Below are 25,507 nucleotides of genomic sequence, written 5' to 3' on the forward strand. Positions count from 1 at the left end.
TTGGCTTTTTCTTGGCATAGACAACACAATTTTATCCAGTGTACTAATTCCATTTTGAAATAAAATAAATAGATTCCTCTTGAGAGTAAAGGCCACCTCAATATGTTCCTTTTGCCTGACTGTTTCTCTTCTCCTTTCATACTTCTTCACAGTTCTTATGAGATTTGGAATTATTCTCCTGTGGAACATTCTAAGTCTGATTCCTTTAAACTTCCTCTGTCTTCCGGTTAAACTCTCTGCTTTACTGTATGATTTTTTATTCTTCATGTCATGTACTTTTTATGCTTTCTTAGTCGATTTCAAATTTTGTTTTCTATTTACCTGATTTTGCCTCACTTTACAGTTATCCACATACTCTTTCAGAAATGTATTTGTTTTTTTACCAGCAGCGTCTTCGCTTTTATCACATTCCCTGCATTTGCCCCTTTTGTTTCTCAGTTGCGAGGAGATAGCATCCTTGCTTCAGTTTCTTTCTTATCTCCCTTTTTGATGGCATTTTAACTGTTTGTACTTAAGTAGAAATTGATGCCTGACAAGAAAATAAATAAATACATTTTTGTTTTTTATTACATACAATCAGATTACAATTTTTTATTATTTAACTACCAACATAAACAGATGCATTATTGTATTATAGCTACCCTTACTCTTTTCATTTTCAGGTTTAAGTCTCCATGTCTCTGAATGTGTCATCATATGCATTAGTCTCTCCCTAGGTAACCTACCTCATCCATTGCTGTGTTCCTCTGTATCTACACATGTTTAAAGGACTAGTTGCCTGGATGTGTCGTGCCGTGGCGGACCGCATCACGAGCTGAACATTCGGCTCGGGGCACGGCCACGTTTCCTGGTGGCTGAGCATGCCATGCTTGCTGCACCCCTTCTGTTCTTTACTTCCTCGCATGAGGTCCCAAAGTGGGCATGGGGTCTCGCTGAGTCTTGGGCGTGGCGCGCCCTCAATATTAACTGTGGGCACCTTCCCCCCTACTCCTCACTTACCTGGTGCAGTCTGTCCTATATGGTCCTATGATTCTTTCCCAAACCAGTATGTTGAATTTCTTCTTCCTGTTGGTCATTTCCTGTTTTAGGGTACATTAGGTGAGTGATTTTTGTTCTCCTTGCGCTGCAACACATCCTTTGGTGGTGATCTGCGCTCCTGTCATTTTTCCTCCAGTTTTTTACTTCGCTTGTTCCAGCTTCTTCCAGTATTGTTTTTCTTGTTGGAAGACTCACCTTCTTGCTTCTTTTTTGTTTCAGGGAATTCCTGCTATAGAGGTTTTTCCCTTTGGGGTTTTTTCTTCTGGGACTCCTTCTTTAGGGCACAGACTGCCTTTTGACGCTCCTTTGTCAGCAGCACCGTGGCTACCAAAAAGGGCCGCCCTTACCTTGGTCAAGGCAGAACTTATAAGAATCAAGACCCCTCTGCAGTTCCAGTGGGCCAAAGACATAAACGACGAGTAGCCCGTGACAGGATAGGTGTCTGGGTTGTGTCAGTACTTGGGTACATATGTGAGTGAGTATAGGAGTCCCTCAATGGGAGAATATAGCTTAGTGCCTTTGTTAGTGAATGCAAGGGTAGGTAAGTGTGTCTATAACTACCTTTGATACTGATTAATATACAACTAGTTTCTGAGTATGTAAGTGAATGTATAAGTACCTCTGTCAGAGTCTGACTGGGTAAAAGAGAGGCTATACACTTTTGAAAACATGTATGTGAGTTCCATATTGTGCTATACCATATATAGAACTTAGCACAGGGGTCTGCAAAGTAAAAAGGACATCTGTTACCTTTCAAGCACAAAACACTGTGCCTTATGGTGTACCTACAGCCTATATCAGATGTGAGATATGTGTACTAAAAGGTTAGGTTTAAGGATTGGCAAAGCTCTTTTTCATGCCAACTCGAGCTGACAGTAAAAGTACATAGTCTCAGGCTCTGCTGTAGTAGGCCTGATAAATGTTTAAAAGACTACTTGTCTGGATTGGTGACTAGGTTGTGTCAGTACTTGGCTACATTTATGAGTGAGTGTAAGAGTCCCTCTGTATGAGTGCCATTAGATGTTTAAGTAAGTAAGTCACGATTTGACCATTTTTTTTTTAACTCTATGGGTCTCCAAATATCTATATAAGTGGTTGAATGAATAGGTTAGTGCATGTGTTACTGAGTACTGAGGTAAGTAAGTCTGTCTGCAACTGCCTTTGAAACTGCTTAACACATAACTAGTTTCTAAGTGTGTGAGTGAATGTATACGTGCCTCTGTCACTGTCTGACTGGGTGAGAGAAAGGCTCTATGCTTTTAAAAGCATGTATTTGAGTTGAATTAATGGTTGCATACTCTATGTAGTACTGGGCATAGAGGCCTGCAAGTGCACAAGTATCTTAGTAAAAGTCAAAATGACAACTCTTAACTGTTACGCACCAAGAACTGTGATTTATAGCAAACCCCCAAACTATATCAGAGATGAGTTATATGTACTAAAAGCTTAGTGCAAGGGTTGGCAAGGTGCTTTGTCATGGCAAGTCGAGGAGTCAGTAAAAGTGCACAGGCTCTGCAGTATTAGGCCTTAGTCATATTTAAAGACTACTTGTCTGGATGGCTGACTAGGTTGTATCAGTATACATATATATATATATATATATATATATATATATATATATATGGAAAACAAAACGGCTCTCAAAGGCACTGCGCTCCAATTACCGGTGCTACTGCTGTGGGCGAGCTGAGCCCAAGAGAAACTATATCAGTCAAAAATTTGCAGTGCACTCCATTAAGGGGCATAAATCTTGTATTTATTACATATTCAAACTGGAAACAACATTCCAGTTTGAATATGTAATAAATACAAGATTCATCCCCCTTAATGGAGTGCACTGCGAATTTTTGACTGATATATATATATATATATATATATATATATATATATACGTGTGTGTGTATGCTGCATATTTAACTACTGCTATATAGTAATGTCACCGAATATCTAGACTGTTTTCTCTATCTCTCACAGATACAGTGAATGAGATAAGTCTTCCACTTCTGTATATAACTTGCTTTACATGTGAAACTCAGCACATTCATCTATGTGTACAGGCATCTAAGTACACATGTAACTACTCAGTATGCCTTAAAAGGTCATGGCTCACTATCTAAGCATATTCAAACCTTCCTTGTAACGTACCTACACCCTACTTAAAAGATATCTAGTACATAGCTGAAATGTTTCACGTTAATGTGTGATACATTTTCCCACTCTAGTGTTGTTACTAAGCATTCTGGAACTTGTACTGTTCATTAATAATGGAATACAAACTCTACACATGCCAACATTCACATAAAAAATCTGGTCTAGAACAGCACATAACACATGGGGGATCAATACAACCCTGGCGGACGGTGTTAAAGGGGCGGTAATACTGCAAACAGGCCAGCGGAAAAAAAAAAGGAATTATGACCGTGGCGGAAACCGCCAACAAAGACAGCCACTTTAACACTCCGACCGCCATGGCGGTACAGACAAGCAGCGCGGCGGTTACTGCCAACAGACAGGCGGGAGACAATGTACCACCCACACTATTACAACCCGCCAATCCGCCACCTTTTCCGGGGCGGAACCAACACCAACAAAAACACGGCGGAAACAGCTTTTGCTATGGGAAAAAGCTCACCTGAACACATCCCACGAGGAAGGACACCATGGAGCCCGAATTACAAATCCTACCTGCCCTTGTTTTTCTGCTCCTTTACGACCAATAGCTACGTAGGCGCAGAAGATACCGGTGAGTACTGCACCTATGACACAGGGAGGGGGGAGGCAAAAGTTAGGGGGACACCCACCAAACACCCCCACCCCCACCCTCGCATATCACAACATACACACCAATGTAGTCACAAAAATCACAGTAACAACTCACAATCCCCCCGGAAGAATGCAAAGCCAATGCGAAATTCGGGCAAACATTGTAATGTGCCAATATACATGTCATACAAAAATATACAGATATACATATCTCAAAATCACTCTTATTTACACATACAATCCGAGAAGTAGTGCAGATATGTACACAACAATGTCCGTGCACCAACAGTCCAAAAATGCATGGGCGAGGCCCACAGTAGATACCTGACCAAAATCGGAGAGAACACTGCTGGGGCATCAGATAGAAACACTACAGGCACCTCAGGGGGAAGGGAAGGGAGGGCACCTCAGCCAGATGAATGCGAAGCCAGATCCACAACGGGGCTCCATGCCCATTGATGTATCAAGGGGAGTGCAAAGCCACAGTCTCTCAAGTCACTACAGTGGGTGGTTTGCCCACTGTGCCATCCTGGGGAGTGCAAAGCCACAGTCTCTCAAGTCACTACAGTGGGTGGTTTGCCCACTGTGCCATCCTGGGGAGTGCAAAGCCACAGTCTCTCAAGTCCTACAGTGGGTGGTTTGCCCACTGTTACATCCTGGGGAGTGCAAAGCCACAGTCTCTCAAGTCACTACAGTGGGTGGTTTGCCCACTGTGCCATCCTGGGGAGTGCAAAGCCACAGTCTCTCAAGTCCTACAGTGGGTGGTTTGCCCACTGTTACATCCTGGGGAGTGCAAAGCCACAGTCTCTCAAGTCACTACAGTGGGTGGTTTGCCCACTGTGCCATCCTGGGGAGTGCAAAGCCACAGTCTCTCAAGTAGATGCAGGTCTCCACTGGTTGTGGAGGGGGACTGGTGCCCAGACTCGATGAGTCTCCACGTGAAAGTACCTGTCCTGTCACTGTCCCAGCTGCACATGGGAGAAGGATGCCTGATGTGGCGGTCCATTCATTCCTACATGGTGCATGCCCTGTTCAGCGGTGCTTTGCCATGGTGGTCTTTGCCCTGTTCAGCGGTGCTTTGATATGGCGTTTCAGGACTGTTCAGCGATGCTTTGCAATGTTGTTTCAGGACTGTTCAGCAGTGCTTTGCCATGGCGGTCTTTGCCCTGTTCAGCGGTGCTTTGCCATGGCGGTCTTTGCCCTGTTCAGCGGTGCTTTGACATGGCGTTTCATGACTGTTCAGCGGTGCTTTGCCATGCTGTTTCAGGACTGTTCAGCTGTGCTTTGCCATGTTGTTTCAGGACTGTTCAGCGGTGCTTTGCCATGGCGGTCTTTGCCCTGTTCAGCGGTGCTTTGACATGGCGGTTCTGATACGGACATTGGTGTGTGGCATGACGATCTCAACACTGGGCATTGGTCTGTGGCATGACGATCTCTACAATGGGCATTGATGTGTGGCATGACGTTCCATCATTGCCCAGCAGGGCTGTGGCATTCTGGCCCCTCATGGGCTGTGACTCCGGCGGTGGTCTCCTGACCAGTGACGACACTTGTGCCCTCCTGGGCAATGACTCCGGCAGTGGTCTCCTGACCAGTGACGATACTTGTGCCCTCCTGGGCAATGACTCCGGCGGTGGTCTCCTGACAAGTGACAATACTTGTGCCCTCATGGGCTGTGACTCCAGCGGTGGTGTCCTGACCAGTGACGATACTTGTGCCCTCCTGGGCTGTGACTCCGGCGGTGGTCTCCTGACCAGTGACGATACTTGTGCCCTCCTGGGCTGTGACTCCGGCGGTGGTCTCTGGACCAGTGATGATACTTGTGCCCTCCTGTGCTGTGATTCCGGCGGTGGTCTCTGAACCAGTGACGATACTTGTGCCCTCCTGGGCTGTGACTCTGGCGGTGGTCTATGGACCAGTGACGACGGTGCTGGCGGTTGTGTCTGGACCGCCGGATATGATGGCGCACTTCTCCGCTGTGACACTCACAACAGGCTGGGCAGACTTCCTCTGGACCTTCCCCACCTTTGGTGGAGTTACAGCTGACTCACCTCTCGCCTTCGATCCCATGTCACTTGTTGTCCTACCAGGAGTCTTAAGATGGTCCAGTCGTCCACTGTCCATTTTCAGAGCCTTTACAGGGGGTGGGCTGCCACTGCCTTGACTCTGGGTCCTACTGCCTGCCCTGGAGGCCGGTGCACTCCAAAAACCTGGAACACGCACCACTGGTACTGGAGGCTTTTTGGCTGAGGCGCTACGACGGGACTGATGAATTGGAGGGGGGGTGGGGGCAAAAAGGTCAATTTGACAGAGGGACAGTTTCTGACGAACACTGGGATGGGTAGCTGGAGGGGGTCTGGGAGTGGAGGAAGAGGAGGTGGTTGTAGGAGGTGTCACTTTAGATGTTTTGGGTGCAGGTGCAGGTACTGGAGGCTGTCGTGAGGTGGATGGATGTTGGGTGAGTGATTGTCGGCGTTTGGGTACTTTGGGAGGGGGCGTCACAGACACATTGGGAGAGGACACAGGGGACGTGTACATGGCAGTGGAGGTGGTGAGTGCAGGTGAGCGGCTTGTGGTGCTGGGTGTCCTGGTGCGAGTCCTAGTGCCTGTAGATGTGGTGCATGCAGGTGTGTGTGTAGACGAAACTGGGAGGGAGGACGGAAAAGAGGAGGAGGGGGACACAGTGGAGACAGTGGATGTTGCTGTGTCTGTATGTGGGTGAGGCTTGCGTGAGTGCCTGTGGTGTGTGTGGTGCCTATGTTTGCTTGAGCTACTTGTGTGCATGCTGGTCTGTAGGTGTGCTTGGGATGGGCTGGGGTACAGGAGATTTGGTCTGGGTGGAGGAAGTTGGAGGGGGGAGGCTAGACACAGGGACAATGGCTGGCATCAGTGCTGAGGCCAGAGATTGCAGGGTTCGCTGAAGGACAGCCTGACCAGAATGAATGCCCTCCAGTAATGCATTACCGTGTTGCAACTCCCTTTCTACACCCTGGATGGCATTCACAATGGTAGACTGCCCAACAGTGAGTGACCTGAGGAGGTCAATGGCCTCCTCACTGAGGGCAGCAGGGGTGACTGGGGCAGGGCCTGAGGTGCCTGGGGCGAAGGTGATGCCCACCCTCCTGGGTGAGCCGGCACGGGGCAAACGCTGAGGGGCTGCTGGGAGGGCGGTGCTGGTACGGGGAGTGGTGGCTGTACCTGTAGAAGTGGGGCGCAAAGGTGGTGCTGCCACCACAGGGGAGCTCCCATCGGCGGACGAGTCCGTGTCGCTGGTTGGTGATCCGGTGGCCGACGTGAAGCTCCCCTCGCCCTCCGTCCCACTGGTGCATTCAGAGTCTGTGGTGTGGACCTCCATGGCCATGTGGGATGCAGCTCTCTCGTGCTCCGGTGCCACTGTACCTCCGCCTGATGATGCTGATGTACAAAAGGACAGGGAGAGCAGGAAAAGGTGGGGAGACAGAACAAAGAGAGTTTTAGTGCATTGCATACCGCTACCGTTGGTGGACAAGACAGACGCAGCAGCCCCCTGCATTACGCCATGCTCCTGACCTCTGCACATGCAATTTCTGGGACATGGCCTACATGGCAATGGTGGGAATCTGCGCACATGGATGCCACCGGGGCAACTATACCTCAACTTGCCACTCTGCTGAGGTGGGGTTGAGTGCCACATGGCCTACATTACGGAGGGGCCTTGCCTACCTAACTCGCCCTGGCCTAGGGACACCCACAGCCCACCTCCCCCACCCAGACCCCTCCACTGCACGCAAAGTGGGCTGAATGAGGTTCTACTCACCCCCTTGTGTCTGCTGTGATGTCCTCAAGCGCCCATCCAACTCCGGGTAGGCTACCGCCAGGATCTGGAACATCAGGGGGGTCATGGTGCGACGGGCACCCCTCCCACGTTGGGAGGCCATCCCCAGCTGAGCCTCCGCCGTCTTCTTGCTGCAGCGGCGAATGTCCTCCCATCTCTTATGGCAGAGGGTGCCCCGTCTCTGGTGGGCCCCCAGGGTCCGGACCTCCTTGGCGATGGCACGCCAAATGTCCCTCTTCTGGTGGGGGCTGACCTACATGACATGCACAAGGAAAGAGGAACAGTCATTACCAACTGCACCGTCAATCTGAGTGGCCCCCTCCCTACTCTGGCCATGTGGCCTATTCATTCCCATGCATAACTGTTCTATGGACTCTGCCCCCTTCCCTCTTCCACCCAGCCCTCTCCACCCAGGCCTAGCCCATACAACGTGCTCCCTGTGTACTAACCTGTTGGTCTGGAGGACCATAGAGTAGCGTGTACTGGGGGAGGACCCCATCCACAAGTTTCTCCAACTCCTGTGCAGTGAAGGCAGGGGCCCTTTCCCCAGACGCAGCAGCCATCGTCGCTTCCAGACCAAGGTCACAGCAGCACTAGCAGTGTAGGTCCTCTCCTGTCGAAGGCCAGGTATCCAGTGAGTGAAGAGATAGGAAATGGCGGTGACGTCTGCGGCGGTGACGTTCGCGGCGGTGCGCATCATCACCGCCGGCGCACCTGTTCATTGGCTCCTGGGACCCATAGGGTCCAATGTTAACCAATGCAGCATTGCCCTGCGGTCTACGACCGCCTACCACGACTGTGTGCAACGCCAGCGCAGTTACCCCACAATCCCATTGTCCCAGTTTAGAGGTCAGGCAGCCGCCATTTCAGGGGCCCACATGGCTTCATTTACTACTGCGTCACGCATAGCTAGGCCTATACAACACACATACAGGAAGGCTTTTTTGTCTGGTGTAGTCTTGTGTGTAACTGTGGGTACATACCTGGAGGAATAGTGACTGGTTTTTCGCTGTTGTCCTTCTTAGGCACCGTCAGCTGGGACATATGAGAAGATGGCAGAATCCTCCGGTGTACCGACCGCTGGTGGACCTGTTGACAATGGAAGAAAGACATATCATCCTCACCTACCGGTTTAACCATGCCACAATCCAGGAACTATGTACCCAGTTGGAGCCAGACCTGATGTCTCCAATCTGCCATCTGACTGGAATCCCCCCTGACGTGCAGGTGACTGTCAGTCCTCCATTTCCTTGCAAGTGGGTCATTTCAGACAACAGTGGCCATTGCATCAGGGATGTCCCAGCCTATGTTTTCCAACGTGCTGTCCTGAGTGTTGTCTGCCCTGCTGAAACATGTAAGGAGATACATCATTTTCCCTGAGGTGGAGGATTTGCCTACAGTGAAATGTGACTTCTATGCCCTTGGACATATCCCCAATGTCATAGGTGCCATTGGAGGGACCCATGTAGCTCTGGTCCCCCCCGCAGGAGTGAACAGGTGTACAGAAACCGGAAGAGTTATCATTCCATGAATGTCCAGATGGTCTGTTTGGCAGACCAGTACATCTCGCAGGTAAATGCAATGTTCCCTGGCTCTGTGCATGACGCCTACATCCTGCGGAATAGAAGCATCCCTGATATGATGGGTCAACTCCAGAGGCACCGTGTATGGCTATTGGGGGACTCTGGTTACCCCAACCTTTCCTGGCTATTGACCCCAGTGAGGAATCCCAGGTCCAGGGCAGAGGAATGGTACAATGATGCCCATGGGTGGACTAGGAGGGTAATCGAACGCACCTTCAGCCTTCTTAAGGCCAGGTTCAGGTGCCTCCATATGACAGGTGGATCCCTATTCTACTCACCGAAGAAGGTGTGCGACATCATCATCGCCTGCTCCATGCTCCATAATTTGGCATTGCGACGCCAGGTGCCTTTTCTGCAGGAGGATGATCCAGATGACGGTTTTGTGGCAGCTGTGGAGCCTGTGGAGCCAGTGGACAGTGATGAGGATGAAGCTGAGGATGGAGAAAACGACAACAGGGAGTCAGTCATACAGCAATATTTCCAGTGACACACAGGTGAGAACATTTTCTGGTTTAACATTACATTAACTTTCACACGTCTACCTCTATCCTGTACCTACATTTCTCTCACTATTTGTTAATTGAGTTGTACCCTTCCATTTCAGTTTCACAAGTGTGGTAACCTACGTGTCAACTGCTTGCATCCTTCAAGGGCTTGTCATGTGTGACATTGGTATGTTAGCATTACAATGTGTAACCCATTATGACACTGTAATTGATAATACAAAGTTCCAACTCATAGACTGACTCAGGATTTTTTTGGCTTTCAAGGGTGTTTATTTAAGTGCTAAAAAAATCAAGGAAGGTTGTAAAATGGGGATGGGTGATGGTGGAGGAATGTCCATGGCAGAGTCCAGTCTAGTTGTCTCACAGGTGCACTGCCCTCCTGGGCATTGGAAGTGGAGCTGGGGCAGTTCCAATCTGGACAGGGTGACAAAGTGGGACAGTGGGGGGACAATCAGGGTGGTCTTATTTCCTGGCGGGGGTTTTGCCATCTTGCTCTGTCTTGTTCCTGGATCTCAGGGACTGCTTGCGTGGTGGTTGTCCATCTGCAGGGGATGGGGTGCTGGTGTGGTGGTCCTGTGGCGGGGGGTCCTGTTCACTAGCGCCGGCGGAGGTGGTGGGCAGTTCGTCGGCCTGGCTAGTGTCAGGGGCCTCTTGGAGTGCCACGGTGTCCCTCAAGGTCTTTTGAATGGTCGTCAGCACCCCTACGATGGTGCCCAGGGCGGAGCTGATGGTCCTGAGTTCTCCCTGAACCCCAAATACAGTTCGTCCTGCAGACGCAGGGTCTCCTGCAACTTGTCCAGGACCGTGGCCATCGTCTCCTGGGAGTGGTGGTATGCTCCCATGATGGAGGATAGGGCCTCGTGGAGAGTTGGTTCCCTTGGCCTGTCCTCCCTCTGTCGCACAGCAGCCCTCCCAGTTCCCCGGTGTTCCTGTGCCTCCGTCCCCTGGACTATGTGCCCACTACCACTGCCCCCAGGTCCCTGTTGTTGTTGGGGTGGTGGGTTACCCTGGGTGCCCTGTAGTGGTGGACACACCGCTGATTGACCTGTCCTGGGTAGGGAGGTTTGGGCCCGCTGGGTGGGTGCTGTGCTGGTGTTACCAGAGGGTGGCAGCTCAGTGTTGGGCTGTGGCTGGGCAAGGGAACCGACTGTCCTGAGGCCCACGATGGTCCGGGCTGGTCATCCGGATCCAGTGGGGCAGAGCTGCTGTCGTCACTGTGGGCCTCTTCTGGGGATGGAGTGGTGTTGTCAGGACCCTCTGGTGTGGTGATGTTCCTTTGGGTTCCTGCAGGGGTATGAGAACATGATTATTGCATCTGTGTGTGCAATGGTGTGCAATTGTTGGGTGTGCGTGATCCCCAGTGCAGGCATTCCTGTGTGGGGGCTTGTGTGGTGATGGTTGGGGGGGTGTTCTGGGTATGTGCAGTGGCATGCTTTAGTAGATTGGGTAGATTAGTGAGGATTTGGGGTGATAGGGGAGGGTGTGAGGGTGGGGGTGTGTGATAGCATGCAGGTAGGGTGGGGGATGTGATAGTTAAGATTTGACTTACCAGTGTCCCATCCTCCACTGACTCCTCTGAGGCCCTCAGGATGCAAGATGGTCAGGACTTGCTCCTCCCATGTTGTTAGTTGTGGGGGAGGAGGTGAGGGTCCGCCGCCAGTCCGCTGCACCGTGATGTTGTGCCTGGAGACCGTTGAACGCACCTTCCCCCGTAGGTCGTTCCACCTCTTCCTGATGTCCTCCCTATTTCTTGGGTGCTGTCCCACGGCGTTGACCCTGTCCACTATTCTTTGCCATAGCTCCATCTTCCTGGCTATTGATGTGTGCTGTACCTGTGAGCCAAATAGCTGTGGCTCTACCCGTACGATTTCCTCCACCATGACCCTGAGCTCCTCCTCGGAGAAGCGGGGGTGTCTTTGGCGTGACATGGGGTGTTATGTGTGATGTGTGGGGTGGTGTATGTGTTGATGAGTGTGGTGTATGTGGTGTTTTGTGCGTGGATGTTGTGTGGGTGATGGTGTTGTGTGCCTCTGTGGGATGGGGTTGTCAATAGCTGTGCTGTCTCTCTGGCCTTCTCCCAGAATTTCTGGTTGGAGGGGTTTGTGTGTGATGTGGGTGTGTGTTTTATATTGTATTGTGTGTGTGGGAGTGGTGTGTGTATGTGTATCAGGTGTGTGTATTTTGAATTGTCCAATGTGACGGTGTTTTGTATATGTGTGTGTATTTTGAGCGCAGCGATGTGTACCGCCAATGGAATACCGCGGTTGAAAGACCGCCGCGTGGATTCGTGGGTCGTAATAGCATGGGCGTGTTTCTGTTGGCGTGGAGGTGGAGGATTTGTTTCCGCATGTTTATCGCTGACCTTTGGTGTGGCGGTGTTGTGTGGGTGTCTGAATTTCGGCAGATTCTGTGATGTGTGTCATAATAGCTGTGGTGGTCTACCGCGGCCGCGGCGGTGTATTGGCGGTTTCTGCACGGCGGTAAGCGCATTATACCGCCAATGTTGTAATAACCCCCATGGTCCTTTGAAAGTTTTCAGTACTGCTATTACATATTTAATTTGAAGTCAAGGTTTAGGAACCATTTTTTATGATAAGTACACCATGCAGTAAAACAGCAAAGTGAAAATTTATAGAACAACACATTGTCAAGCAATTTGTTACACAAGTATTCTCACCCTTAAACACAGAGTCAAATACATACATCCCCAAAAAGAGAGCTACTCACTCACAGAGCCACTCACAGATTCCCACAAAGAGTTGCAATGCTTTTCTAGAATTCATAGTAATTGTCATGAACCTGTGAAATACAGATGCATTCTAAGTTGCATTTTTTACAGTTCAATTATACCTGAAAATTGAGTTTGTCTGTCAAATATTTTATTTTTCTGCTTTTGTGAGATAGAATCAACTCTCTCAGAAAATGGTAAAACTCAGCATAAGTTTGGCCCACCACTTGCATACAAAACAACCATTAATGGCAACCTTTGCAACTTTACACTCTGTAATATTGCTGTAGGCAGCGAATCAAAATATGCCTTCCATAGTTTACATTTTTTACTCCACTTCCTAATTGGTATTGTGTGTTAGCCTTTTCTTCACTACTGTGAAGAAGTGTAAGATAGCAGGCTATTTGTGGTAATTCCCAAATTCTTTGCAACCTTCAATGCGGCCCCCATGTAAATGTGCGACAAATTTGTGAATATTTGTAGGGGTCCAAAAACAAACTTACCTTAATATTTTTATACTTTTCAACTATATTACACTTCAGTAGCATTCGCAATAGCATTAGGAAAACATTTACTCATTATTGCATAATAACACTAAAGACCTCTAATGTAAGGTTAAAAAGAGTATTATCCCCTTAATACTTTTCCCAACACTCCTTTAGCAGAGTTTCCATAGCAACCCACTAGAGCCAATAGCCCATCATATTTCCCAAATACTAGTTCATTTTATTATCAGATCTCTTTATTATGCAACTTTTCAAATTTCCTGAATATTTCAAAAATACTCAAGACAAAAACACACATTCAATGCACACCACAACATTTAAAGTTCACATGCTGAGATTGTCTGAATCGATGACTGCATGCATGAGTCTCTGAGTTGGTCTGTGAGTAGGTGAATGAGTCTCTGAGTCTATGACTGTCTGCATGAGTTTCTCACTGGGTCTGTGAGTGCGTCCATGAGTACCTTAGTGAGTCTGACAGTGGGTACATGAGTCTCTGAGCCTATGACTGAATGCATGAGACTCTGAGTGGGTCTATGGGTGTGTGCATGAGTACCTCAGTGGGGCTGTGAGTAGGTGTGTGCATCTCTGAGTGGGTCTGTGAGTGGGTGCATGAGTATCTGAGTGGGTCTGTCAGTGAGTGTCTGAGTCTCTGAGTTGGTCTGTAAGTATGTAAATGAGTACCTCAGTGCATCTGTGTAGGATGCTATCTTCCTCTATAATGTATGAAAATGTTGTGCACTGTGCAGAGAGTCCAAGTAACCCCACCTTGGTATCCAAAGATAAAAAGCAGGCCACCTAATGCTCTGTTTTTGTTACAGTGTGGGCAACCAGTTAGGCTACTCCAGGAGATGTGCTAAGCAATTGTTGTACTCACTGTATTAATAAATATTGAAACACACTCAAAAGAGTAACTCAATACTAATTTACAACAATAATATACATTTTATAACATTTCTGAGACCAAGATCACCAATATATGATAAGTACTTCTTTTGTCATGTTTTTTCAAAGTGCATGAGTATCTAAGTGGGTCTGTCAGTGAGTGTATGAGTCTCTGAGTTGGTCTGTCAGTATGTACATGAATACCTAAGTGCATCTGTGTAGGTGGCTAGCTTCCTCTATAATGTACAAAAATGTTGTGCACTGTGCAGAGAGTCATGTAACCCCACCTTGATATCCAGAGATAAAAAGCAGACCCCCTAATGCTCTGTTTTTGTTGCACTGTGGGCAACAAGTTAGGCTACTCCAGGAGCTGTGCTAAGCAATTGTTGTAGTCACAGTATCAATAAATGTGGACACATACTCGAAATAATAACTCAGTACCAATTTACAAAAACAATGTAGATGTTTATAAAATGTTTGAGACCAAGATTACCAATATATGGTAAGTACTTCTTTAGTTATGATTTTTCAAAGTTTAGAAAATTTTGCTTTTCTGTGCATAATTACACATCAAACACTCAATAGGATTTTTTTTATAAATGCATATAAAATCAGGCAATGTTCTCACAAGTGTCACCTTCTGTTTTTTGGTCGAGGTCGTGGACAGGTCCAGTGCTATAGCGGGAGAAGTTCAGATGGTTCCCGGTTCAAGCGGGAACAGTGGCTGAAGGTCTTGGAACTGGCACACAGAAGAGAAGGGGGGGCACTGTGAAACTCACTGCACAGTGGGACTTAAAGGTAAATCCGCTGGTAACGCTTGGAGGGTGGAGGTTTCAAGGGCTTGAGGACCCCAAGAGCACAACTGGTTGGTCAGTGCAGGGGCTGGAAAGGATGGGTACAGAACCGATAGGTCAACCAGGAGTTGTGCTTATGGGAGTTCTTGCAGTCAGGGGCTGGAAGCTTTGAGGGTGGATTGCAAGTCAGCTCGGCCAATCAGGGGGAAGGTCTTTGCTACCCTGAAGTCCCTTGACTGATGCTTACTTTTGTGCTTTTGAGAGTTTGTAATGGACTCTTCTATGGGGTGTCCAATTTAGGAGGTCTGATACCCTGGGTACTGACAGGCCACAACCCTAGAAAAGTCCTAGTGCCACCAAGCTTGGCATGGTGGCAGGTCTTGTCTTCTGGAGCTCTTATATGGATTTTGGCTGGGCACCTGGGTCCAGGTTGCTGGTCAACAGCAGGTCGCTAAACTGGACTTCACAGGTTCCTTCCCTGCAGGGTGCAGAAGAGTGACACCTTCACTCTAAAGGAGGCCTTTGGCAATTTTTAGAAGTCTAGAGATTCTCTGGGGTTTTGTAGAGTCCTTCACTGTGCCAGGCAACACCTCAAAAGCGATGGTCGAGTCCATAGAGTAGCAGGCAGGCTTTGGCATATTTTTATTTGTGCAGCAGGGCTTCAGTTCATGTGCCTTGAGTCTTCTTTGTCCTGGTGTTCCTGTGTCTATTGAAGATAAAGTTCTTGGTCAGGGGATTCCCTCTAAATCTGCATTTAGAGGGTGTTAGGGGGGAGTACCTGGCAGAGGCCAATGGGCCACCTTTAAGTGACTACTTCCTGTAGGAAAGGGACATATCCTTTCCTGATTGGCTAGTTTTCCTACCATCCAAGATGGAGGAAAATGAAATGGAGCGGTCATCTCACCTTCCACAAGTGAGTGCACCCTGCCTTAGGGCTGTAAGGCCTGCCCTAGAGGTGACTTAGCTAGATTGCATGCAGTGTAGGTGGACACGGCACTCAGGGTGAGTGTCATATCGAGTTTGCAACTTTTGGTACACATTGTCATCCACTTGCAATGGCAGTTTGCATGAGGTCGGTGTGGGGCCTCTCAGAGTGGCACAATTGGTGCTGCAGCTTTGAGGAGCCCTCTTTAGTACCCATGCTCTAGGTACCAGGGATACCATTTACTAGGAACTTACAAAGGTGGCTGAAGTGCCAATTCACAGTACAGCTTTGGGGAAAGAGATCCGGCCTGGGAACCTGTTTACCAGGGGCCCAGGGCACTTACAGTTCAAAACTGCCTCATGTTTAAGGCAAAAAGTGGGGGGCTAATCATATATATTATCCAGTGATGGCCGTCATTAGGTAGTTATAGTTAGGACCAGGATTTCCTAGACAAAGTGTTTTTTAATTTGCCTATATCTTTGGCACCGTTTGATGATCTTTCACAAAATGTTCCCAAAAAAGTGCCCTGGTGATTCTTGTTGCTCACTGAATGTTTCGGGTGATCAATCAATTGGGAGCCGAGAAAAAGGGGGGGTCAAAAGAGTTGCATTTCCCATGTTAGCTCCCATAGGATCTTTGAACAAGGCTTCAGCCCAAATTTGGCAGAAAGCTAGGTTTCGTTACACAGATTACATTTTTGCTTACTTGATTTAAATCTATCAAGTAGTTTTGGAGATATTAAAGGGAAAATAAATTTGTACATTTCTGACCGCAACAACTTTGTGAAGATTAAGATCCTGTGAACATCAAATGTACAGCTTTGATTCGCTGCCAACAATTCAAATCAGAAAGTTTTGGCAGCCATCTTGGGAGTCGGCTTCAGCCAAATCCCAGAAAAATATTTTGAAAAAAAAAGAAAGGTTTCCAGGGTAGGGAAACCCTGACTCCTCAGCTCTGTTGTTGGGGTCCTAGAGGGGCTCCCCTGGAGCTAAAAAAAATAGTTTTTTACAGTTGCACCATGATTTACGGCACATACAGGGATCCCGCAAAAAAAAAAAAAAAAAAAAAAGGAAACAGGCATGGACTCACGCACTTGTTTTCTATAGAGCCTCTGGGTGGGCCAGATCTCTGGGCCATTGATTTATATATGCAAGGGGGGGCACCCAGCCTCCCTCAGCCCCAGGGACCCCCACCACCCGGGTGCATTGATAAAAATTAATGTGGGTGGGTGGGCTGCCCGTCATCCCCGGAGCCCTGGAGACTGCCATCTCCCTGGGGCACAAAACAAATATGATGTGAGGGGGTTGTTTGCCCCACCCAGCAGCCCCAGGGACCACCACCTCCCTGGGGCTTAAAACTAATGTGATGCAAGGGGTCACTTCTTTACAGAACTATGATGCATGGCGGACACGTCTCCCCGGGTCTATAATAAAAACAAAGAAGGGGTTCTCTTTGGGACCCCCAGCCCTAGGGACCACCACCTCCCCTGGGCTGTGTAACATGGGAGGGGGGCATGAAGTTCAACTCAAGGAGCCAATGATGGCCCCCAGGGACCAATACCCCTGAGGTCAGCTCCTGCTATGTCCTGGGGTGGCCATCCCTGGACCATAGCTATTTGCATTTTGCTATTGCATTTGCTTGGTGGTAGATGACAGCTTCCATCATGCAAAAGCACAAACTATCAATCAGCTCCTGCTGGCAGAAAGTGGAGTTTTCATCTGTCTTCCCTGCATGCAGATACGCATGCAGGGAAGATAGATGAAACATTGCTCCAGCAAGCAGCAAGCAGCTTTAAAAAGCAGCTCCCTGATTGTAGGAGCAATGCCGGCTCCAACAGGACGAGGGGAGCCGGCTAGGAACATGGGGAACTTCAGGCTCCCCGTGACATCCTGTCACTCTCTCTCTCTCTCTTCCTTCCCATAATGTACAGAAGAGAGAGAAAGAGAAATTGCAATTACAATGGTCTCTCTATGCACTGAATTCAAAGAATAAGGCCCTCATTCTGACCTTGGCGGGCGGCGGAGGCCGCCCGCCAAAGTCCCGCCGTCAGGTTACCGTTCCGCGGTCGAAAGACCGCGGCGGTAATTCTGACTTTCCCGCTGGGCTGGCGGGCGGTCTCCTTCAGACCGCCAGCCAGCCCAGCGGGAAAGAGGCTTCCACGATGAAGCCGGCTCGGAATCGAGCCGGCGGAGTGGAAGCTGTGCGACGGGTGCAGTTGCACCCGTCGCGTATTTCACTGTCTGCGCAGCAGACAGTGAAATACATGTAGGGGCCCTCTTACGGGGGCCCCTGCAATGCCCATGCCAGTGGCATGGGCACTGCAGGGGCCCCCAGGGGCCCCGCGACCCCCCCCTACCGCCATCCGGATCTCGGCGGTCCGACCGCCGGGATCTGGATGGCGGTAGGGGGGGTCAGAATCCCCGCGGCGGTGCAGCAAGCTGCGCCGCCGCGGAGGATTCAATGGGGCCGCGGTACACTGGCGGGACCCCGCCAGTGGTGCCGGTCCGACCGCGGCTTTACCGCCGCGGTCGGAATCCCCATTGGAGCACCGCCGGCTTGTCGGCGGTGCTCCCGCGGTCCTCCGCCCTGGCGGTCAAAGACCGCCAGGGTCAGAATGAGGGCCTAAGTGTAGCAAAATGTTTGGTACCGATGTTATAGTAACGTTTGGATGCAGAGTAGAACAGAGTCACTGCTGGCCTAATGGTCAAGATCTTGTACTGTCACTAAGTAGGCGGAAGGTTCAAATCCTAGTATTGTTGGCAGGGGGTTTGTTTATTTAGTAGTGTTTTGACTGTTAAATCTTCCCACTAATGGTAAAGTCACATTTTGTTCCTCTCACATGTGTGGGTTGCATGTCATGTGTATGTCTGGAAACAGTCCCTCAAGGATTCACCTGTGACCTAAAGGTTAAGGTCACAGACTCTCACACTGACAGTTAAGGGTTCTATTCCAAAAGTATCTGTGATCATGTCCCTTCTTTAATTTATTTTAAACTTCAAAAGTTTCAGGTTCATACTGAAAGATGTTCTCACTCTTTTCAATAGACAAATACATTTTTATTTTCAATTTGTCCAGAATATCTCATTCTAAGTATATCATCCATCAAAGTCTAAAAAACTCTCTAGCTCTTTCCCTCTTACTCTCTATCTCTCTCACTCTTTCTCTTTTTCAATCTTTCTTCCACTCACGTTCCCACTCAGATGCTTACACACCCACTCACAGACCCACTCAGACACACACACCCACTCACAGACCCACTCAGACTCTTACAATCCCCTCACAGACCCACTCAGACACTCACATACCTTCTCACAGACTCACTCAGACTCTCACACACCAACTCACAGACCTGCACAGACACTGACATACCACTAAAATACTGATGCATGCACTCTCACACCCGAGACTCTCACAGCCACTCTTACCCCCAGATACACCCTCAAGCACCTATTCTCACACTCAGAGAGACAGGCTGCAGCCAATCCCCACCGCACACAGCCAAAGGGCTGTTCACAGTGTAGAGTTGGGTGGTTAGGATGGTTGGATGCAGGGCCTGGCCGCAGGCCCTGGGGCCAGCTGCGGATATGCATGACCAGAGGCCATGCTCAGTGGTGGTTGGATTAACGTATAGTAATGAAAATTCGTATAGATTTAAAAAAAAATAGAAATTCACTGAAAAAAATAAAGGTTAAATGGACATTATAGTTAGGAAATGGAATGAAAACACATAGAAATTCATTTAAAAATACAAAGGTTGCAGGGATGTTCAAGTTAGGCTCACATTGTAAACACATAAAGCCATAAACATGTACCTGTTAGAGTTATCTTAAATAACTATAACACATGCTCTATAGTAACCATAACTTGCCCCCTCGCCATGCATATCTAATTACCCCACACATCACAGCACTCATGGCATCTTTGATAACATCACTGCAAATATCAATGTAATATTTGCAGTGAATTATTTTACAAAAAAACTGTGCATGACAGGGGCAGTTGGTGTCCCCAGACATGTGTCCCAGAAAAAATAAGGAGAGTCAGGGTATCCACAGGTGAGGTCACCACCAAACCTGTAGCCATAGTGCCCCTAGAGAGAAAGGGTATCCTTGACTAGTATAGGGTGGTGGTCAGTGCTGTCTTTCCCTTGGATTGTATCCTCCCAGAGGTTAGTCTGATCCCACATGGGGCGGTCGCAGAGAGATCCCCCCAACCCAAATTCCTAGGGAGCCAGTCCCTACAGTTAGAAGACAGGGGTCCCCAAGAAAAGGGAAAAAGGAAAGGAATGGTAAACTACCCTTTAAGAGAGATCCAGTTCTGAGTAGTCATGCAGCTGTTCAGCTGCAGGGTGTTGCCCCTAAACTGACGGAAGGAAGTGTGGAGGAAGGATGTATGCCACAGAATGTGGTGACCCCCTTCTAAAACAGCTCATCCACCTGTGGGTGGTGAGCTTAGGTTGTGGTTCTGGGTTCTGATAGCTGTCAGTAGTCTCTGTCGAGTACGGGCCTTCATGGAAGCACTGCACTTAGTTGGGAGGCAGGCCCTAAGGCCAAAAGCAATGTAGGCCCCATGAACCTGTTGGTCATGGTGAGAAAGCTCAAGTGTTTGTTAACCTCTATGGGTAAGAAAGGTGTTGCCGAAGCAAAGTTAGGGATACAGGAGTTAGGCACCTCACTAACCAAGTTGGCAGAGAGAAGGGAGGAAAGCCCCCTCGAAGGAAGTTTCAGTTTAAAATCAGTCCCTTTGCCATTGGGATGGGTTCACTACCTAGACAGAGTGCCCCTGACAGATGTATGTAAGGCAGAATAGGCCCTGTGAAAGGACAGCCAGATTTCCTTAATGTCTTCCATGTCTGACAAGCCAGTAAGGTTGGGCTGAGTCTCCCGGCATGTTGGCTGGGGTGCCTGCGCGGAAAAACGGGGCTGATTGCCCCCATATTTCACTTATACTGGTGTTTTTGTGACTCTGATGGTGCCCTGGGCGCTGCTAACCAGTCCCAAGGCCTGTGCTCTGATTTAAATGATTATGGCAATCAGGCTAATTATAATTGGCTGTGTCAAATTACCTATAAGCCTCTGTTATATGGTAGGGCATGTGGGTTTAGGGACTTCAGCATAGGCGGTGCACTGCTGAGGTGCTGAATGACAGTTTAAAGGTTTGCCTGCCTTGCTGGCTGCTTTTATGTTAAAGTTAAACCCAATTTTGACTTTGGAATTAAAAGTACTTCCAAAGTCTTAAGCTACCTCATTTTTACATATACATCACATCTAAGTGTGTTGTAGGTACCCCCAGGGTAGGTACAGTGTAACTATAAGCAACAACTTTATAAAAGATGCTTTATAAGCCATGGTAAGGGAAAAATAGCTAATCTTGTTTTCCCTATTGTAGTGAATGGGCTCCATAGGCTAACATTAGGTGACTTTATTTTAAAATAATAAAGTCATATTTTCCATGAGGAGCAAAGTATGGCATGTTTATTATCAATTTAAAAGTTATAATAAATCCAACAACTTGCCACTGCTGAATTTGATATAACATGAACCTAGAAAGAGTTCTAGAACTCTTTCTAAAAGTTAGCAGTTTCAGTTATGTAGTGCCCTTCTCTCATTGGCCAGACTCTGGCATCCTGGCCAGGCTGCCTTGATGAGGTGTGAAGTGGCCTAGGCTGAACACAAAAGAAGTGCCTGAGGGAGGAGAACTGCCTCAACAGATGGTGAAACAGGATGGGGGAGAGCAACCAAACTGTCCTTCAAAGGAGGGAAGGACATTTGGGCCAGCAAGTGGACCGCCCCTATTTCCTGCAAAACAGACAACCAGGTGCCCCTTGACTAGATGCGAGGGCTGAAAAGGCATATCTTAAGGTAAACTTAGCCACACCAGTGGGTGGGCTCAGCCAGACCTAACCTCTGAGACTGAATTATTGCCATCTTGGAATATTGCTCCCTGGGATTGATTTTTGCCACACTTCACAGGAAATGGTCACTCAACACAGTGGTGTCCTGCACATGATTGGACAGAGGCCACTCTGCTTTCCACCCCAAGGAGCAATGATAAAACTGGCAGAGCTGCAGCACCCCCCTCAGATCCCTTCAGAGAACAAGACAAAGAAGAAGAAGGACTGCCCTGCAGGAACCCTGGTCTGCACCTGGTCACTGTACTGTGAAAGACTGCACCAGCTGTACACTTGGGCTTTACAACTAAAAGGACTTTGCCTGTCTTCAGCTGCTTCAAGAAGGGACTTCCTGTTTGCTAGAGGTAGAAAATAGCTGAGCAGAGTCTCCTGCATCAAGACCCAAAGAAACTGACCAGCTGAGAAGTGACCAGTGCTCATTTTGGGATTTGAGCCAGGTGCATTCAGGGAGTTGGAGGCCTAACTCTCAAGGATCAACTCAGAGCTTCTGGAACCTTGGGGTGAGTTGTGGACTCTGAAAGGACCTTAAAAGACCTTCTGGAAGAAGATCTAGATGTTTGGAGAAGAATGCAGCACTTTTGGGAAAAAGCTCCATAACTGGACCGACCTCACGTCGTGAGTCAAGTCGGCTCACATCAACTGCGCCCCGTCCTGTCTTGCAAGTTCATCCTGTTGTGTAGCCATTTTAGCTATAAATTTAGACACGTTATTTTAGCAAACTAGGCCTGACACTGTGCACTTTAACCTAGATATGTTTTATTTATATTATTTTAACAATAGCCACATTTGCAGTCTTGTTCTATTTTCTCCATCTATCTGTTCTTCGCCTAGGCCAGCACTGCATTCTTAAACAAGGCATTTCTTTCACTCTGTGCTTTTCTCAAGGCTGCAGTAAGAGTGGTACGCTTTGTCTCTAATGTTCACAGAAGCATACACACTCTTATGTGGGGATCCTTTCTTGAAACATCAGCTGTTTTATTTAAAAAAACATTACTTTGACCCATGTACGTTAGAGGGAGATACCAGCTAGATGACCACGACTGTCTGCTGATTGCTGAGTGCTTCACTGCATCTGCTTATGTAGAATACAGGCCTCTTGCTCAGTTATGAGGGATGATGTCTGAATTAGAGCTTACCATGCTGTGCTCTAACCTAGTCTAGGTAGGAACTATTCTTGAAAACCATGGTGACAACATGGTAGCGTTATTTTTGTGTTTTACTCTCCTTGTCACAATTTTAATCCTGTCATGCTTCATAGTCCTAGTTATTGCAGTACATGCTTTATTATCTAAGATGCAGTTGCTTCAATAAAACTTTATTGAACTATTCTCTGCCTTGATTGTCCTTGCATATGTGAGACTAATGTAACTGAGAGAAACGGATGAGATCTCAGTGACCACAATTTCCCTGAGGAGTCATTTGTGTCATATGCACTGGTGCCCAATCATCCCTGCTCTTATGTGGAGATGAGGCACTTCTAGTTAGCCGGAAGAAACCCTGGATTAGACTGACAGGTGTCACCTGGTGTGGGTTCAGACTCAGTCCCCAGCAGTACAAGTGATTTTGCCACCCAAATCCAGTTGTCTCATTATTATAATTAGAACCTACGTGACATGGCCCCACCACCGTTTGGTCAGGCACAAATTTTAGGGTCCATCTGAGTATCTCTGTCTCACTACATGCAAAGACACCTCAGTACTATTTACAGAGACGTCTGTGGTATTGAGGATTTTCTTCCTCAGCTAAGTAGGGACTATCTAAATAACGTAGGTTGTTCAAGCTTGAACTCTAAAAGGATAATCCCCATTTGGTGTGCTTATCTCTGAACAAAATTTTCCATTCATTATGGCAAACCCTCAAAGGGTAGCAATTGCAGTCAATCGGCGACCACCCCATACTGCACATTATTGGCATATAGTCTAACAGCCCAGGGGGGTCTTGTTACATTTGTTGTTGAAGCTCATCCAGCCTAAAGAACAGACATTTTCTATTCATGGGTCACATTTCCAGCAGCTCATGGGAACACAAACACATTTCATCACTATACACCTGCAAATATACCTGCATAATATAGAGCATACGCATATCTAGAAATACCTCTATCTTATCAAGAACGTAATAATTGGCTTGATGGCTCCCTACCACATACATTTCTACACGTTAGGTTAGGTCCTCTAAGTAATGATGGTCCTACCAGGCCTTTATTGGCCACATATACACCGCAACCTGATGCAGCAAACTTGGCGGTAGCTGAAGTCTGACGCTTATATACTGAGCTTCTGGAAATATATAGACAATTAGTACAGTTTGTAATGCAAACATTAAATACTATCCCAGCATGTGCTGCTCCAGCACAACCACATGCAGCAACGCCAGGTATTAATCCTGCAACTGTACGATCATTGATAAAGTACCCGCCAAACGAGAAGAGATTCCGTAGCTCAAATAATAAATGCATTGGAAGCAGTATTTCCCCATTCAGGACCTCAGGATAAGCATAGAATATTAACTGTGTGCTTGCCATTTGGGATGGTTGGTCCAGTAGATAACTGCGATACTTGGGGCATGGTATTTGCCACGCTCTATACCACAGCACACACTACACCAACACTTTCCAATCTACAGGAAGAGTTGATACAAATTCAAGATGAATATGGGGCTGCCCCGGTCCTAGATTTGGGGATGCAACTTATGGGCAATTTTGCCACAGTATCTTCAATTTTAAGCCTTAAAGGGGAAGCAGTTGCACTAGCAGTGCGCATGTGGCTCCGAGACGTTCCTCCACAGGATCAAGAACGTGAGCTGACAAAGATTATCGTGGAGACCTACTCTAGTATTGGTCGAGATAGTCTGGGGGCCCGACCCACAAAACTACAGTTTCAGGGTAAATCTAATAAAGATTCTACCAAGCAAGCACCTGACGGTTCTAAAAACACCTAAAAAAGAAAGGGGAGAATCTCCATATACAGAGACACCCACAGAATAGATATAATTTCAGAAATAGAGATAATAAAAAAAATGCCTGACAGATATCAATATACTGATACTCTCCAATCTTGTTCCTTTGAGGACTCACAGGAAAAATGCAGTGAGAGAGGTGGGCGGTCAGAGAGAAGAATTGAGTACGTGAAACCAAGACAGTAATTACAACGCTGTACAGAAGTTTCTGTTAAAAAAGAGAGAAACTTCCCCCCAAAAAAACAATTTAAAAAGAAGAAAGTGGCAGCAGTTGCAATTCGGCATGCCATTCAAGAAGAGGGCTCCATTGAAGAACAAGACGTAGGCACTAGCTCTGCTAGACAGCGCAGCCGAGGTCACAATAGTTCACCAGAATCGTCAAGAGCACCTGGAGGTAAAAGCAACTGATGACTTCTTACAAGTTGAAACTGCATACATGCGTGTCTCCATGACTGATAGGGTGTACAAAGTAGTGTTACAGTTAGAAGGCGATATCGAATGCATAATCGATGCAATCTTTTGGGACCGCGTCATAAACATCTATGTTATTCTACTGGCTGAAAGGGATTGGCCACCTGAATGTGTCTGTACTTGACCATATGGGGAAGAGGTTATCAAACCTTCTTTCTCACCCCTTATTCTCGATGAGCTTGCAGAATCCTACGCCATTAATTGGGCATTGGCGCAGCCACCCGCGTTATATCACAACCACATAGGGTGAGATAAAGATTCCCCCTATGATGTAATTCCAATCAAAAATCAACCCCAGTGTCCAATAAAACATGCTAAAGCACCCGTGAGGGAAATCCTCACACAACCAGAGTAGCAAGATGTAATCGAACCCTGTGTCTCACCAATGAATAATCCTTTATTCCCTGTAGCTAAACCAGACCATTCATACAGAATAGTTTTAGATTACAGACACTTAAACCGTCACACACGTACATACGCTATACAAAACTCTCATAGCACAGCACTTATGAACACAAAGTGCGCAAAAAATACAAAACGACACTGGACATTTCCAATGTTTTTTTCTGGTGAAACATAGTGCCTGAGAGTAGAGACCTAACGAGTTTCAGTGCAACAGGCTCCCAGA

Source organism: Pleurodeles waltl, chromosome 5, assembly GCF_031143425.1.
Source record: "Pleurodeles waltl isolate 20211129_DDA chromosome 5, aPleWal1.hap1.20221129, whole genome shotgun sequence".
Taxonomy (NCBI): Eukaryota; Metazoa; Chordata; class Amphibia; order Caudata; family Salamandridae; genus Pleurodeles; species Pleurodeles waltl.